The sequence below is a fragment of the Coregonus lavaretus genome (genome assembly GCF_964263955.1).
Source record: "Coregonus lavaretus genome assembly, chromosome: 12".
Lineage (NCBI taxonomy): Eukaryota > Metazoa > Chordata > Actinopteri > Salmoniformes > Salmonidae > Coregonus > Coregonus lavaretus.
The window spans coordinates 58,835,933-58,850,252 of NC_139999.1; the positions used below are offsets into that span (position 1 = coordinate 58,835,933).

General features: G+C 43.5%; 1 protein-coding gene across 6 annotated transcripts in view; it reads left to right on the forward strand.

Moving 5' to 3' along the window:
• The first annotated feature begins 13,168 nt into the window (after nt 1–13,168).
• The window catches only part of LOC311138672 (oxidative stress-responsive serine-rich protein 1-like), a 36,017-nt gene continuing 34,865 nt past the window's right edge, over nt 13,169–14,320 (forward strand). Inside the window, exon 1 of one of the 6 annotated variants that reach the window (XM_084173458.1) lies at nt 13,169–13,191. The gene's annotated coding sequence lies outside the window, so the exon portion shown is untranslated. Of the gene's footprint in view, nt 13,192–13,747; nt 14,163–14,320 lie in introns of those variants that run through there. The other 5 variants (XM_084173455.1, XM_084173454.1, XM_084173453.1 and 2 more) reach the window with 5 other exon arrangements.

Below are 14,320 nucleotides of genomic sequence, written 5' to 3' on the forward strand. Positions count from 1 at the left end.
CAGTGTGTTGGGTTGTGACATAAACCCAGCACATTGGGTTGGGGGATTGACCCAGCAGCTGCGTCATTTTTTATGTAATCAAATCCTTGGATTATTTTCAGTGTCATCCTAATTTCAATTTTGCTTACATATTTTTGCCTTCTCTACCATCCCATCCCATCCCTTAACTACTACACACAAACAGTATACAATGTTTAATTTCAAATAATTAATTTATATTGCCTGCATTTCAGAACATACATCATGTCAGAGAATGTACAAGAATATATACATTTATTAAATACCAAATTCAAACAAAGTCCTATTGTCTAAATATGTATTATTTCACAAGATAAGATTTCATAAGATAGGATTGATTATTATAATTGATTTATATTATTTCATGAACCAAATATTACCCTTTCTATGAGCTTACAATATAAACTCCAACGCGAAAGGTACTGTTTACTTGAATTTGAATTATGTCAGCACGATGTAACATCAGTTTACAACATTTTTTGTTAGTTTTTCTTCCTTTCCCCGTCCACTTAAACTTTTCTTCTTTATTTCCCATGGGCTTCACCCGAGTTCCCCCTAGTCGTTGGAATACAACTGTATTAAGCCCCTTACAACACCCCCCCTGCAAAAAATTAAATGTTGTCTCACACATTTCACTGGCCTCAAAACAAACACAGAGGACGTAAATACTGGTCATGAGAACACCTGAGAAAACTGGACTAACACCCATATAACTATATAGACATTCCCAGTCTACCTATATGGGCAAAGACGCAACCCCCTCTAAACAATATCAGACTGTGGTTAGTAAATAAAATAAAATAATAATAATAATAATAATCTGAGCATCTCTAGTTCGTATCCTGATAAGAGCTTGGCAGCCCTAAAGTGTTATAAGTTAGGATGTCTCTGGGTCTCCTCTGCCGGGCTGAACGGCGGGGCAAGGTCATGGGTGACCCCAATGAATCAGTGTCCACTTCATAATGGGATGATTGAGACTCTGAGCCCTCAGATGTTTCAATATTTACCCCTGTCCTCTCCGGGGGCCCCCTGAGGACAGGCTGGCACTCCTTCACAGCGAAATTCTATCAGTCTGACCCTGTTCCTCACTATTATCTGATAATACCTGTGTGCTACTCTGTCTGCTCTCTTCATCCCTATGTGGCCTGTTGATGAATACTGGATAAGAATCCTCATCTGAGCGCTCAGACTCAGCGCTCTCAGCATTTTGCTGCTTTTGCTGGGGTGGTTCCCTTCTCCACAGACCTCTACTCAGTGCTTGAACGGGTTCCTCAAATGGTAGAGAATTCCATGACATGAGCATATTGCGATGCAGAACTTGGACCCTGCCTGTACCCCTCTCGGGTTTGACCTCATACAGTAGACAGGGCTGTCATCACCTTTCCTGGTTACCACCATGTGTATTTGGTCCTCCCAGTGTGATCTTAGCTTTCCTGGTCCCCCATGGTCTGACATGTTCCTCACCAGTACACGATCCCCTGAGACCAGAACCGAACTCATTTTCTTCGTAGGCTTCCGCCATCTGTTGCTGCCACTTCTTGGCATAATCCTGGTATGATTTCTCCTGTTCCTTTATCTGTAACCCAAAGACAAGGTCAACAGGTAGCAGTGGAACCCTTCCGAATAGCAGGAAATATGGTGAGAACCGAGTAACATCACTGGTGGTAGAAGTATATGCATTAATGACCTTGTTTAAATAATCACCCCAGTTGGCCTTTTTCTCTTCATCTAGTGTGCGCAACATTGACAGTAGTGTACGGTTAAATCTCTCCGGATTCCCATGTGGATGATATGGAGAGGTTCTAGAATTGGCTATTCCCGTACAATTCTGCAAGGCTCTGAATAACTGATTTTCAAAGCTTTTTTGCTGCAGTTTTCCTTGACTTATTTCTGGTGGGGTAGGCTTGTGCAAATGTTTTTAAGTTAACAAAATGATACTCGTAGCCCCCTCTGCTTTTCTCCAAATGCACATAGTCAATTGAAATAATCTCAAAAGGAGATGTAGTCCGTAAATGTTGCATTGGGGCCCTAGTTATTACACTGTGTTTCTTTTGTTTGATACACTTACACACTTTATTGATAAAGTGTTCAATGTCATGTTGCATGCGTGGCCAATAAAAGTTCAACACTCTTTCTGTTCCTAGAGAAGAATGGCGCCGGAGGAGATGGCTGCCGTTTTACGGCCCCCTAACCAATTCTACTATTATGTGTGTTTTTTCGCGTTATTTGTAATTTATTCTGTACATAATGTTTCTGCCACCGTCTCTTATGACCAAAAAGAGCTTCTGGATATCAGGACAGCGATTACTAACCTCGTATTGTTCAAATATTTTTTCTTCAAAGAGTCGGACGCGAAGGATATTCTACAGACACCCGACAAGGCCGAAATCCACGTCATTCGCATGAGAAAGAGACAGAGATATCGTGGACGTTGGTCAGGGTGCCTTGTAAGGATCCAACGGCGAGCGAGTAATCTGCCTCTTCCATCAGTCCTATTAGCCAACGTACAATCATTGGAAAACAAAATGGACAACTGTAAGGGTTGGTGTGAGGTGTGACCCAGGTGCGGTGCAGGATAGACAGTAGGCAGCAGGCAGAGATGGTGAAACAAGGATCTTTACTGGTGGTCCCGAAGTCAGGATACAAAACAACGGACTTAACACAATAAAATAAAGGTGGAGCAAATAAGTCTCCTAAAACAGGCTGACAGCCAAAATACGAAATAGTAACTACGACTGAAATAATAAAGAAACAGGGAGAACACTTGTCGAGTACCTGTACATAGTTCTCCGATCAGACACTGATTAGTACTGCTGAGCATAGTGAAACTAGCAGAGAAAACTGAGCAAGGGAACACAGGGAAGTGAGGGCATAAATACATAGGTGAACAGGTAGACACAGGTGACACCAATAGGATAAAGATTAGTCCAGACTGTGAGTAAGGAGGTGCCTAAGGTTGTCGGAGGATGACACCTAGTGGGTCAATCCGGAACTGCGACCCCCTCCTGTAGCAGATGACCTAAGATCAAGGACATCCTACCAACGAGACATTCAAAACTGTAATATCTTATGGCTTGCAAACTATTAGAGACTACAAAGGGAAGCACAGCCGCGAGCTGCCCAGGGACACAATCCTACCAGATGAGCTAAATTACTTCTATGCTCGCTTTGAGGCAAGCAACACTGAAGCATGCATGAGAGCATCAGCTGTTCCGGATGACTATGTGATCACGCTCGTCGTAGCCGATGTGAGTAAGACTTTTAAGCAAGTCAACATTCACAAGGCCGTAGGGACAGGCAGATTACCAGGACGTGTACTCCAAGCATGCGCTGACCAACTGGCAAGTGTCTTCACTGACATTTTCAACATGTCCCTGACTGAGTCTGTAATACCTACATGTTTCAAGCAGACTACCTTAGTCCATGTGCCCAAGAACACTATGATTACCTGCCAAAATGAAAACCGACCCGTAGCATTCACGTCTGTAGCCATGAAGCGCTTTGAAAGGCTGGTCATGGCTCACATCAACAACATTATCCCAGAAACCCTAGATCCACTCCAATTTGCATACCGCCCCAACAGATCCACAGATGATGCAATCTCTATTGCACTCCACACTGCCCTTTCCCACCTGGACAATCGGAACACCTACGTGAGAATGCTATTCATTGACTACAGCTCAGCGTTCAACACCATAGTGCCCTCAAAGCTCATCACTAAGCTAAGGATCCTGGGACTAAACACTTCCCTCTACAACTGGATCCTGGACTTCCTGACGGGCCGCCCCCAGGTGGTAAGGGTAGGTAACAACACATCTACCATGCTGATCCTCAATAAGGGGGCCCATCAGGGGTGCGTGCTCTATCCCCTCCTGCACTCCCTGTTCACCCATGACTGCATGGCCAGGCACGACTCCAACACCATCATCTTTTTCTTTCTTCACCTTTATTTAACCAGGTAAGCCAGTTGAGAACAAGTTCTCATTTACAACTGCGACCTGGCCAAGATAATGCAAAGCAGTGCGATAAAAACAACAACAACACAGAGTTACACATGGGATAAAACAAAACATACAGTCAATAACATAATAGAAAATCTATATACAGTGTGTGCAAATGTAGTAAGTTATGGAGGTAAGGCAATAAATAGGCCATAGTGCAAAATAATTTCAATTTAGTATTAACACTGGAATGATAGATGTGCAGAAGATGATGTGCAAATAGAGATACTGGGGTGTAAATTAGCAAAATAAATAACAATATGGGGATGAGGTAGTTGGGTGGGTTAATTACAGATGGGCTGTGTACAGGTGCAGTGATCGGTAAGCTGCTCTGACAACTGATGCTTAAAGTTAGTCAGGGAGATAAGAGTCTCCAGCTTCAGAGATTTTTGCAGTTCGTTCCAGTCATTAGCAGCAGAGAACTGGAAGGAATGGCGGCCAAAGGAGGTGTTGGCTTTGGGGATGACCAGTGAGATATACCTGCTGGAGCGCATACTACGGGTGGGTGTTGCTATGGTGACCAATGAGCTAAGATAAGGCGGGGATTTGCCTAGCAGTGATTTATAGATGACCTGGAGCCAGTGGGTTTGGCGACGAATATGTAGTGAGGGCCAGCCAACGAGAGCGTACAGGTCACAATGGTGGGTAGTATATGGGGCTTTGGCGACAAAACGGATGGCACTGTGAAAGACTACACCCAATTTGTAGAGTGTTGGAGGCTATTGTAAATGACATCGCCGAAGTCAAGGATCGGTAGGATAGTCAGTTTTACAAGGGCATGTTTGGCAGCATGAGTGAAGGAGGCTTTGTTGTGAAATAGGAAGCCGATTCTAGATTTAACTTTGGATTGGAGATGCTTATGTGAGTCTGGAAGGAGAGTTTACGGTCTAACCAGACACCTAGGTATTTGTAGTTGTCCACATATTCTAAGTCAGACCCGCTGAGAGTAGTGATTCTAGTCGGACAGGCGGTTGCAAGCAGCGTTCGATTGAAGAGCATGCATTTAGTTTTACTAGCGTTTAAGAGCAGTTGGAGGCTACAGAAGGAGTGTTGTATGGCATTGAAGCTGGTTTGTAGGTTTGTTAACACAGTGTACAATGAAGGGCCAGATGTATACAAAATGGTGTCATCTGCCTAGAGGTGGATCTGAGAGTCACCAGCAGCAAGAGCGACATTATTGATATACACAGAGAATAGAGTCGGCCCGAGAATGTAACCCTGTGGCATCCCCATAGAGACTGCCAGAGGTCCAGACAACAGGCCCTCCGATTTGACACATTGAAATCTATCTGAGAAGTAGTTGGTGAACCAGGCGAGGCAGTCATTTGAGAAACCAAGGCTATTTAGTCTGTCAATAAGAATGCGGTGATTGACAGAGTCAAAAGCCTTGGCCAGGTCGATGAAGACAGCTGCACAGTACTCTCTTTTATCGATTGCAGTTATAATATTGTTTAGGACCTTTAGCGTGGCTGAGGTGCACACATGACCAGCTCGGAAACCAGATTGCATAGCGGAGAAGGTACGGTGGGATTCGAAATGGACAGTGATCTGTTTGTTAACTTGGCTTTCAAATACTTTCGAAAGGCAGGGCAGGATGGATATAGGTCTGTAACAGTTTGGATCTAGAGTGTCAACCCCTTTGAAGAGGGGGATGACCGCAGCAGCTTTCCAATCTCTGCTGATCTCAGATGATAAGAAAGAGAGGTTGAACAGGCTAGTAATAGCGGTTGCTACAATTTCAGCGGCAAATTTTAGAAAGGGTCCAGATTGTCTAGCCCAGCTGATTTGTAGGGGTTCAGATTTTGCAGCTCTTTCAGAACATCAGCTATCTGAATTTGGGTGAAGAAGAAGCGGGGGGGGGGGGGCATGGGCAAGTTGCAGCGGGTGGGGGCAGAGCTGGTGGCCGGGGTATGGGTAGCCAGGTGGAAAGCATGGCCAGCCGTAGCAAAATCCTTATTGAAATTCTCGATTATCGTAGATTTATCAGTTGTGACAGTGTTTCCTAGCCTCAGTGCAGTGGGCTTCTGGGAGGAGGTGCTCTTATTCTCCATGGACTTTACAGTGTCCCAAAACTTTTTGGAGTTAGTGCTACAGGATGCAAATTTCTGTTTGAAAAAGCTAGCCTAACTGCTTTGCTTTCCTAACTGATTGTGTATATTGGTTCCTGACTTCCCTGAAAAGTTGCATATCCCGGGGGCTGTTCGATGCTAATGCTGTTCGCCACAGGATGTTTTTGTGCTGGTCAAGGGCAGTCAAGTCTGGGGTGAACCAGGGGCTATATCTGTTCTTAGTTCTGAATTTTTTTAATGAGGCATGCTTATTTAAGATGGAGAGGAAAGCACTTTTAAAGAACAACCAGGCATCCTCTACTGACGGAATGAGGTCAATATCCATCCAGGATACCCGGGCCAGGTCAATTAGAAAGGCCTGCTCGCTGAAGTGTTTTAGGGAGCGTTTGACAGTGATGAGGGGTGGTATTTGACCGCGGACCCATTACGGACGCAGGCAATGAGGCAGTGATCGCTGAGATCCTGGTTGAAGACAGCGGAGGTGTATTTATAGGGTAAATTAGTCAGGATGATATCTATGAGGGTGCCCATCAGGGTTGGCAGAGTGTGCTAACGCAGTGAGTAACTCAAACTTAGGGAGGAGGCTTCTGATGTTAACATGGAAAAAACCAAGGCTTTTACGGTTACAGAAGTCAACAAATGATAGCGCCTGGGGAGTAGGAGTGATACTGGGGGCTACAGGGCCTGGGTTAACCTCTACATCACCAGAGGAACAGAGGAGGAGTAGAATAAGGATACAGCTAAAGGCTTTAAGAACTGGTCTTCTAGTGCGTTGGGTACAGAGAATAAAAGGGGCAGATTTCCGGGCGTTGTAGAATAGATTCAGGGCATTATGTACAGACTATGATATGGAAGGATATGAGTACAGTGGAGGTAAACCTAAGCATTTGGTAACGATGAAAGAGATAACATCACTGGAGGCACCGATTGAGCCGGTCTCCGCGTGTATGGGGGGTGAGACAAAGGAGCTCTCTGAGGCTGCTTGAGCGGTACTAGGGGCTCTACAGTGAAATTGTATAATAAGAACTAACCGGAACAGCAATAGGCAAGGCATATTGACATGGGAGATTGAGGCATAAAGCAATCACAGGTGTTATTCGAGAGAGCAGGCATTAGCTGTGCAGCTGAGTGATCATAAGGTCCAGTGAACAGCAATAGGTGAGACCGGGAGCAGTTCGAATGGCTGCTACAGCACAGGCGAGCAGGAAGCACGGCTGTTGATTGCGTGTGCTAGCGGGCCGGGGCTAGCAGATGGATCTTTGTGGTCGTCGCAACGGGAAGCCTGTTGAAACCACATCAGACTAATACGTCGGCAGACCAGTCGTGATGGATCGGTGGGGCTCCGTGTCGACACTAGGAGGTCCCGTCTAGTTGACAGAGAGGTAGATAGCCAGGAGATGGGCCTTGCTCGAGGCTAGCTCAAGACTAACTGGTGCTTGCTTCGGGGCCAGTGGTGATTAGCCAACAACATCCATTCGGCTGCAGCTAGCTAGTTGCGATGATCCGGTGTTAAGGTCCAGTGATTCAGTGATTCCGGCAGAAAATCCGATATGTTCTTGGTCGATAGCGCGCTGTGCAGACAGTGCAGACTGGCCAATAATAGTCCAGGCTAGAGCTGGCTGGTAGGTAGTGCAGGCCACGGACAATGGTGAAAACCGCTAACGGTAGCTAATAGCAAGTAGCTAGTTAGCTAGTTAGCTGGCTAGCTGGCTAGCTGGCTAGTTTCAACTGGAGTTTATGGATAAAAAGGGAAAATAAATAATAGAATCCGTTCCACATTGGGTGAGGCGGGTTGCAGGAAAGTATATTTAGTTGAAGGATGAAAAGTGTGATTGAGAAATGTATACGAAAGAGACTAAAAAACTAAAAAACAGGCTATTTACACGGACACACTACAGAGTACATGACCGCACTTCTACGCCATCTTGGAATATCATTAAGTTTGCCGACGACACAACAGTGGCAGGCCTGATCACCGACAACGATGAGACAGCCTATAGGGAGGAGGTCAGAGACCTGGCCGTGTGGTGCCAGGATAACAACCTCTCCCTCAACGTGATCAAGACAAAGGAGATGATTGTGGACTACAGGGAAAAAAAGAGGACTGAGCACGCCCCTATTCTCATCGACGGGGCTGTAGTGGAACATGTTGAGAGCTTCAAGTTCCTTGGTGTCCACATCACCAACAAACAATCATGGTCCAAACACACCAAGACAGTCATGAAGAGGGCACGAGAAAGCCTATTCCCCCTCAGGGGACTGAAAAGATTTGGCATGGGTCCTCAGATCCTCAAAAAGTTCTACAGCTGTAGAATTTTACAAGCTAAAGTTGTCTAAAAAATTAATTATATTTTACAAATATTTTATTGTGGATATTTCCATGAATCCACCATAATTGTATCAATATATGCAATATATGATTATTTTAGTGTAGCTCGTGTTTTCAATGAGTACAGCATGCTAGCGGTCAGGCTGATCTTCGGCAAAAAGAAATCCAAAACGGCATGTTGTCAGATGTTCTGATATTGAAAGAATATGACTGAAAACAGCCTGTTATCTTATCGGTGCACAAATTAACAACTGAATGCATAACAATTTGAATTCGATATTTTAACCACTAAACATAGCCCAATTTGGGATTATTCTTTTTGGGCGAAATAGCAGCCACGACAACGGACCTGATATAGCCCATAATTCGACATTCATGGACGTCACGTGCTGAGTTGGGTAGTTCCCAATCCACCTTGTTTTTAAATGCCTTTACTTTCCCTCGAACAAGTAGGCCCTTGGTCTCTGAAGAATATGCGTTTTTAATGCTTGGGATCTGAAGTCAATATTTTATAATTTTTCCCCAAAAAAGTATCAATACACATTGGGTGCGTTCATAAATTCACTCTGGCAATCTACTCCGATTTCAGAGCACTCTCCTCTGAGTGTGCCAGAGCGCAGAATACAGATGAATATGACCCATGTCAGTAAATGTTAAATTGTTGCCAGCAGCACAGTTACAGTCACTAACACACTAGATAACATGAAAACAGCCTAACCAGCTCTGATAGGGTGAGTAAAATGGTCAGAGTGAGGTGTTCTCTCATTTGTATCTGCAAGTAGCTAGCAAGCAGGTTTGCCAGGTCTAGAAAATTCTAGTCCATGACTACACAAACCTGCCAACAAAGCCTGAAAACTAGCCCCAACGTTTTTTTTCCGTAGCAAGAGAGTTGCCACATTTAGCCAATAAACCCTTTTTCAATAACAATATCGAGCAAATTAAGAAGGAATATCGACGTAACTTCTAACGTAAGAAGCTAAATGTATTTTTCATCGAAATAATACTTATTGCGAGCTAACGTGACTAATAAAGGAATTTGAATATGTTGCAAGAGAAAAGTTAATTTGTCCTTATTAAACTCGCCGGATCATTTTCAATGGATGTCGATTTAACTCATTTGACTGCTATGACTGTAAATAAATCCATTATGCGCATAGCTATAGATAAATCCAACAGGAGAGTTTGAAGGATGAACGTTGGACAGAGGATCTGGAAATCTCTGTGCAAGAAACACTTGGACGAACTTCCAAAGAATGTTAGGCTATTTTCTGGCAATTGTTCCGTTATTATATGGCAGATGTTACGCCTACAAACCATTATAAATGGCCTATTTGCGAGATTGACTTGTCATTTCAATAGGCATAGGCTAGGTCTACTCACTAAAATCTGGGTTTATGATTGTAATTCAACTTTGCCATGATTTGGTTAGCTATAGATGCAGGTAGCCTGTAGCCCCTGAGCAAATGTATCTAATGTGCTCTAGAGAGCCTAAAGTAGTTTTCCTGTGCATTGTCGCCTTATTTCTTGATGTGCATAAATTCTAGCGCATTAATATGTTTTGGGGAAAATGGGTTGAAAATAGGTGTCTCCATAATAACAATCTAAAAGGCTTACCTACAACTGGTAAAAAGTTTTCATGGCATGCTCCTCTCACTCACGTGACTCAAACGCTCAGTCCCAACACAAACACACACCCCTCCGGCCCTCTCCACCACACACTCACTAACCAACAGGCTGCCTCACTGCATGATAGTTAGCAGCAGCAGGTCACAGTGAAATATATTGTAAGAAAAATGCCATGGCGGCCGCGGTGCAACTTAGAAGCAGCCCAAAAACCTGCGACAACGTTTCCAAAGTAGCTCAATTTGGTGAGAAGATCGCACACATGGCAACCCTGCTAGCAAGCTAGACAACTTTAGCCAGTTAGCTTGGATGCTTGACTCAGAGCTGCCAACTCTCACACATTGGACCTCTTCTCACGGCACACCTCTTATATCTCAAGCATTGAAAACTACTGCTTTTATTTTTCTAATTAGTCCATTAGCGCGTGAACTTCTTAACTGTGCTCCAAGGCGTTTTGAAATTAGAGCATCTGCAATTTAACATCACCAGCGGAATCTGTATCATTGTCCTGTCTTGCCACAGCACTGTGAATCGTGGTACATTGAAGCATATGATTGGTCTAGTTATGTGAGGGATCAAGGGGATTGGATGCATGTTTTAAAGAAACGCCCCTCAAGATTAGAGTGCAGTTGAATGGAGAGACTGAACGTTCTCTGCATGGTAGCACTGTTTTATATAAAATGCTGTCAACAAAATTAGGTTGCTGTTACCCCCATCCATAAATCTATTACAGTATGCAGCCTTTTGACAGCATGTACTAAAGTCGATTTAATAAATACTTCCATTAGTCCCCTCGTTTGGTGATTAGCATTTAGGCATTACAACAAAAAGGCAGCAGACTGACCTACAGTATGTTTTAGCAGTGTACGTTTGATTGAAACGACTTAAAAAATACAATAATAATTTTAGGGGCAGATTTATGTAATCTTGTCTTCAATAGATTTTATTATATATTTACCTTATTTAGTCTGATCAGTGGAACAATTCTCATTCTTAACAATGGGCTAAAATATAGGGAAATGAATGTGCTTGTCAGCAAGAACACTACTGTTATTCCCCAAATGTATTTCATTATTCCACTTCTTCCCAATTTTGCCAGTGTAATCACATATTTGAAATCTGAAATGCCTACTTGAATGATATGACGTTATGTATTTTTGCAGCCATTTATGGACAGTTTTGAATAAGTCATACAAATATGCATTGGATATTAAATGCTCCAGGAATCAAATAAATGTTTTGACATTTTAGTATTGTGCACATGCTAGGCAGAGATGGTAGGGGGACTCATAACTCATAAAGACATCATATTTTGTCTATGTAGAGTAAGATGATGGCAAGGATCTTCAACTACCAGGCATAAACCACCTGAATATTGATGGTCATTGGATTTTTCTTGAAGGTTGGGTGATTTTGATAAATTAATTGTTATAACAAGAACATTTTCAAGCACACAGCACTTGGGAAACATAGATTAGGTGTGGCCAACCCTCCTTTCTTCCAGCCCTATTTTAAAGAGATAGTTCACCCAAATTACAAAATGTTTGTGTCACCTTGAAAGCAGTCTATGGACAAGCAGACTGCAATCTATGATTTGGTTACCCTATGCCATCAACCATTAATATAAAATAAAAAAATCCTGTGCAGAGCCTTGGTGTTGTGGTAGCACTCCCCGGCATGTGTCGCATACACCTTTCTACCTGAAAACAGGGATCAATCCCTGCTTCCAACCTTCCCACTGTTTCTAGCATTTGCCTGTCTCCCTATCTCATTTCATTACTGTGTCTAACCACCTAAAAAATATATTCCAAAAAATATTAACATCATTTACGATTCATCCCCCCAAAATCAAAGTCTTAGAATGATGAGTGTTTATTTAAAGTTCAAAGCATCCTGAATACACCTGACCTGTTGTTTTTATTTTCCACCCTGGTCATAGGCCTAAGCCATGTCAAAATACGTAGAATTGCAGGAAATTAGCTTTATAACAGTAAATATTTTCCAGTCACCCTTCTAGTGATTGTGCCAGGGGGCAATGAAATTCACATAGCAAATCTCACTCCAAGCTTTCTTCAAAAGTCAGCAGCCCTGCATTTAATGACTACTGTTGAGGTCAGAATGCTTGCATCAACCCTTTTTTATTTTTATTTTATTTACCTTTATTTAACTAGGCAAGTCAGTTAAGAACGAATTCTTATTTACAATGACGGCCTACACCGGCCAAACCCAGAGGACGCTGGGCCAATTGTGCACCGCCCTATGGGACCCCCAATCACGGCCGGTTGTGATACAGCCTGGAATCGAACCAGGGGGTCTTTAGTGACGCCTCAAGCACTGAGATGTAGTGCCTTAGACCACTGCGCCACTCTGGAGCCCTTAGTGCTCTGAACGCGCCGAGAGTGAAACGCTCAGAATTTACGAACAGACAATCTGACAGCGCTCTGAATTTACGAATGACCCAGAGCGCACTCTGACACACTGGAGGCAATTTACGAACTCACCCCATATAGGGTGTGTTTGTAAATTCACTCTGGAGTGCCAGAGTGCGCTCAGAGTGCCTCTGGGAATTAGAAAAATCAGAGCTTTGTGAGATTGTCCGTTTCGCTCTAGGAGCGTTCAGAGCACACACTGGATGCTCTGACCGAGGGTGTGTTCATAAATTCATTCTGGAGTACCAGAGTGTGCTCTAGGCGTTCGTAAATTCCAAGCGTTGTCAGATTGTCTGTTCGTAGCTACTTCCAGAAATAAATGAGAGAAAACCTCACTCTGACCATTTTTCTTGCCCTAGCAGAGCTGGTTATGCTGTTTTAATGTTATCTAGAGCATTGGTGACTGTAACTGTGCTGCTGGCAACAATTTAATTACGTTTTTTGCCTGTGTTTACTGACACTGGTCATGTTCAGCGGGTGTTGAGCGTTCGTAAATTCATCAGTTATTCTGCACTCTGGCACACTCAGACGAGAGCGCTCTGAAATCAGAATAGATAGCCAGAGTGAATTTACGAACGCACCCAGACGATTAGGGTTGATCCGAGCGTTCTGACCTCACAACGTTAGTCAAGCACCCAAGCTAAATGGCTAAAGTTGGCTAGCTACTTGCAGACACAAATGAGAGAACACCTCACTGACAATTTTACGACCAAGCAGAGCTGGTTAGGCTGTTTTCATGTTATCTGTTTCGTTGGTGACTGTAACTTTGCTGCTGGCAACAATTTAAATACGTTTTTTTGTCGACTTTTACTGACACCGGTCATATTAGACTGGTGTAGCTCATTCGTAAATTCATCAGTTATTCTGCGCTCTAGCACACTCAGACGAGAGTGCTCTGAAATCGGAGTAGATAGCCAGAGATGATGTAGTTTGTATCACATGATTACAAGAACATTCGATGACGTCTTTAAATAATTTACGTTGGTGTGTGTGTACTACTAAATATTGGATGCCAACTGCAGTTATGCAGCGTTCAACACAACTGGGAACTCGGAATTCTCCGACTTCCGATTTAAGTGCGTTCATTACCACTGGGGAAAAAACGAGCTCCGACTGGGAAATATCAGTCATCCAACTCGGAATTCCAAGTCGGATCCTCGGGCATCTTTCTAGAGCTACGACTTCCGACCTGAAGATCACTGACGCCATGAGTTGACCTCGTTTTAATCCGTGTTCCCAGTTGAGCTAAACGCGCCAACGAAGAAGTTTGTGTACTACGTCAGGGCAGAGTGCGTTGTTGCAGAGTCACTGTGAGTGTTTCGTGTGTAAACAAGATGTTGGAGAAAGAAAAGTCTAGAACTAGACAAGTAGATACTGCTTAAAAAAAATAGATTCGATTGCAATTTTATTTGTGATGCTTGTGGAAAGCTAAACCTAATAAAACAAATGCAATAGATCGCGTTTGTCGCGAAGACAATCGATGAGGACACATTGCTAACAGTTAGCTAGCCACCTCACTGTTGCTTACTACACATTCGAGGCCCGTTGTCGCAGGGTCTGATTGCCACTGCATGTCCAGGCCATCCGCAATCTGGACTGTGGGCAGGATATCCTGAGCCGTGAGTAACGTTACCCCAATTTTCACACGATGTCAGACAATGTTGCATGTTGATTCAAGTCGGTCGCCAACGCGGTAAGTGTAACGCAAAACTTTTTGGGGGAATCGCTTCCATCGATATCGCGTTGAAATCAAAAGAACGGGGCAAACGTTTGGGGTGTAAGTTAGTGCTGTTTAAACAAACACTATTCAAAGGCCACACGGAAACTTGGAATAACCTATACCTACATTAG